This window comes from Oryx dammah, unplaced genomic scaffold, assembly GCF_014754425.2.
Source record: "Oryx dammah isolate SB20612 unplaced genomic scaffold, SCBI_Odam_1.1 HiC_scaffold_26, whole genome shotgun sequence".
NCBI classification, from domain to species: domain Eukaryota; kingdom Metazoa; phylum Chordata; class Mammalia; order Artiodactyla; family Bovidae; genus Oryx; species Oryx dammah.
The window spans coordinates 74,599,047-74,603,497 of NW_024070210.1; the positions used below are offsets into that span (position 1 = coordinate 74,599,047).

General features: G+C 35.1%; 1 pseudogene; it reads right to left on the reverse strand.

The window, feature by feature from the left end:
- Window positions 1–2,051: 2,051 nt before the first annotated feature.
- On the reverse strand, window positions 2,052–3,014 carry LOC120853286 (annotated as a pseudogene).
- Window positions 3,015–4,451: the final 1,437 nt, after the last annotated feature.

Genomic DNA, 4,451 nt, shown 5'->3' on the forward strand with positions numbered 1-4,451 from the left:
ATTCTCTGGTAAAGTGTTGCTGAAACTGAGGTTTGAAGAATAAGTAGATGTCACTAGGTGAAGCATAAAAGACAAGTGTTTCAGACAGAATGATTCATCAGTGTGAAGCCTCAGAGTTGAGAGAGTTTGAAATTTCCAGGCAAGTTAAAAAAACCACGAAATTGGCTATGAAATTAAAGGGAAAGAGCATGTTGTTCTCAGAGGCAGGAGACATGGTGGGAACCAGGTCTCTGGTGGCCTGATAAACTTTGAAAGATAGATAATATTTTAATTTAAGGTCTATGACAATTATGTTAAAGTCATTGAGCAAAACCACTACATGCTTAGATTTATATTTTTAAAAATCTCTCTACTGAAATGAAGATAATGGGATAAGATTTGAAGCATGAAGACCACATAGTTGACTTAAAATTCTACTCTAAAGAATAATATGTGATGGTTTCAACAAGAATGGTGACATTGTAGAAGAAAATAAGGGGAGGTATATAAGAAATGTTTATAAAGTGGAATTAATAAACTTGCTGATTTATTGAATATTGAGGATCAGAGTGAGAGAGGAGTTCATTATTACCCCAGATTTTGGGTTGAGCTCCTGGGCAAGTATTTGAGCCATTTATTGTGACTTTGAAAGAACAGGAAGTTTGAGGTGAAGCCATGGGAATGGATGCAACCTAGGGACAGAATATAAAGTGAGAACAGGCTAAAAATGCAATTTTGAGGAATCCTAAGTTTGTTGGTTGAACAAATGAGGGAAATTCAGCAAACAGATGCTGGGAAGAAATTACCCAAGAGGTAGGAGGTAAACCAGGAGATTATAGTGATTTAGAGGCCCAGTGGAGTATTTGAAGGAAGGAGTTATCAGCAATAATAAAGTTAAAAAAAATTCCTGTCCAGCTGAATAAGAAAAAATTTTAAAGACATATTATTGTCTTATTTATACAGAGGAGACAGAGATGTTACAGTAACTTTAACAAAGTCTTTATTCTAGATGTTACTGTAACTTTAACAAAATCTTTATTCTAAATGTAGAAATCCTCAATTAAATTGATTACCCCTCAACCTTTTTGGCTTTCTATTATTCCAAGGTTATCAAACACAGATACATAAACTCTTGCATGGGGCTGTGAGGTGGAGGGGGGATGGTGCTTGTGGTGCTGGTGGGGTGGTGGTTTGACAGAACAGGAAACTGTATACAAGGAAACCAGGACCTCTAAATACACATTCTTGGGTGATTATTATCCTGTGAAGCAGCCATTAATTATACGTCTTTTTAAAAGAATAAACTGAGCTGGTTGAATGTTAGAAGTTCTTCATATTCAGAATAACAGAGAAGCAGGAAAAAAGTACAAAAATATTTGGTCTAAATTCATCTAAAAAAGTAAAATAAAGTAAAATAAAAAAACAAAGTGCAGTAATAAACTCTACTGGTTTAGAAAAAAATTCATCTAAAATATTGATAGTGTTAAAGAAATTCTGTACATGCAATCACTGAAATCTAAACAGAAAATTGAAATGGCATCCTAAACTGAAAAAGCTCAGGGTTGGTCAAGTCTTGAATTCAGGGCTAAACATAAATAATAACGGTTGATTTTATTCTTACTGTAAATTAAAATAAAATTAAAATAGAAAATTAGAAGTGTATATTTTATTTATAATTTACCCAAACCTACATATTAGATCCTTGGTCTATTAGCTTACTATGAGATATATTTGTCAGTTTTTGAGGTATTTATTGATAATTGAGAGTAATTACAACCAGCAAGTCCTAGAAAATGGCACCAGAAGATGGTATGTGAATGTTAAGCTTACACGTGGAGGTCAGCTTAGTTTACTTTTCTCATCTCTTTTCTCCAAGAAGGTAGAGGAAGTCAATTTATTCCTTGTGATTGTCAAAATAAAGTCAACTCTCACTTGACAATCAATTTCTACAGGTGCATCTTTGTTGAACTATCATTCAAAATAGTAATTCTTAACCATAGTAATGATGATAGTCACATGACTCTGTTTTTGGTGAGCTTGAAGCATCATGTACTCTAGATCTGCTCCATTCATTATGAGATCCTATTGGAACCTACAATCCGTTTGCCCAATCTCCTCATGGCAATTCTCATGTCTTTGTTTCTCAATGTATAAATGGCAGGATTCAAGACAGGGGTGATGGCAAAGGCAGCAATAAACAAATACTTATCCAGTGATGTTGCAGGGAAAGGCCACACACAGAGAAACATACATGGCATAAAAAAACAAAATGACTACAGTGATGTGAGCTGACAGTGTGAAAAATGCTTTAGATAAGTCTCCTGAAGAATGTTTCCAGACAGTGACCAAAATGAAAATGTAGACTATAATTAAAGAGAAGAAGGTAGCCATGGATATAAATCACTAATAGCAATGATCACTAATAGCATAATCACTATTAGCAATGATTACAAACTAGCTTGTAAGTGTCTACACAAGCAAGTTTCATGACCCAAGGAAAGTCACAGTAAAAACTCTACTTTATTGGGACCACAAAAAGGCAAGTTTATGACAAAAACAAAGTGAGATACAGCATGGATTATCCCCATTATCCAGGCAACCACTACAAAGGAAACATACATTTTGGAGCTCATAATTGTCAGGTAGTGGAGAGGCTTACAGATTGCAGTATACTGTCAAATGCCATGACTATGAGCACAACCATCTCAACTCCACCCATGAAATGAATGAAAAATTTCTGTGTCATACATTTTGGAAAAGAAATGATGTTGCAGTTAGTGTAAAAATCAGAGATCATTTGGTGCATTGTGGTAGAGGAAAGACCTAGATCAAGTAGGGAGAGATTGGCCACAGGAAGTACATAGGAGAGTGTAATTGAGAGACAATAATTACTGTGAACACAGTGAAGAGGTTTCCCAGGATAATTCCCATGTAGAACACGAAGAAGAACCAAAATGAAAAAGATGCATTTTCCATGAAATTGAAAGTCCTATTAGTACAAATTCAGATACCACAGAGTCGTTTACTCCACCCATTTACTTAATCAGAGAAGAAGCTGAAGTATTCTGAAGGTAGAAAATAAGAAAGAATTGAGAAATACGGTTACCAAAGATTAATACCTTATTTATCCATCAATGATTATATGGAAAACATGTTGTAAATGCCAAAATATGAAGTGAGAAGAAATACAGAAAGGGGCAGGTTAAAGGAAGATAATTGAATAGGAGAAAAGAGATAATAAAAGTTAGACCATAAAGACAAGGAAAGAAATCATATGGGAATATGGCAGGTAAAATGGAGGAATTAGGAATAAAGAGTAACATTTTCCTAGGAGAGAGCTTCTTTACCAAGCTTGTGCTGTACTTAGTTGATCAGTTGTGTCCAACTCTTTGCGACCCTATGGACTGTAGCCCGCAAGGCTCCTCTGTCCATGGGGATTCTCCAGGCAGGAATACTGGAGTGAGTTGTCATGCCCTCATCCAGAGAATCTTCTCAACCCAGGCATTGAACCTAGGTCTCCTGCATTGCAGGCAGATTCTTTACCATCTAATTCACCAGTAAAACCCAGTTCTGGCTTCTTCAGTCTTGTTCATGTATATTTTAGCATAACATCTTCCATGTCATGAATAATCAGCATATCCGAAGTGTTCAAACTCTTAATCACATTTGTCCACACAAGCATTAATCACACGTAGAATAGTTTCCAACCAATGAGGGTATGAATGTTGCGCTTAAGATCGTAGCATAAAATGAAAAGGTTTACTTCTCTAATCATTTACAACACTTGGAGAATTAAGATACAGTTTAAATCAAAGGAAACTCCAAAGAAGGAGTGTCTAAAAACCCCAAAAGAGAGCTTTTGAGTACTTTGCTAAGCTTGAGAGAGATTTTGTGCTTTGAGAACTGTGCTATAGGATTGGTCTTCCCTGGTGCATCAGATGGTAGTGATTGGCAATTCAAATATGAAACTGAGAAACAATGTTGTCTTCACTGAAACAAAATATTTAGTCATGATACACTAAAGAAATGAAAAAAACTGCAGACCATGAAGGTCACAACAGCTTGTCTTTCAAGTATTTGAGGCTTAATTCTGCTAAAATGCTATCTGAAGGTGAATGAAACTGCTACCAACAACTTTTTAATAGAAAGTATCTATTATGACTACAAATAAATGTAAACATTGATGATATCATGTATAACACATATTTAAATCCATTCATTATCCAATATGAAGAGACAAAATATAAGTATATTAAAGGAGATAAGCTATGAAACAGAGGAAACAGTGACAGATTAAATTTTTTTTTTTTTGCTCCAAAATCACTGAAGATGGTGACTGCAGCCATGAAATTAAAAGACACTTGTTCCTTGGAAGAAAACTTATGACCAACCTAGACAGCATATTAAAAAGCAGAGACATTACTTTGCCAACAAAGGTCCATCTAGTCAAAGCTATGGTTTTCCCAGTGATC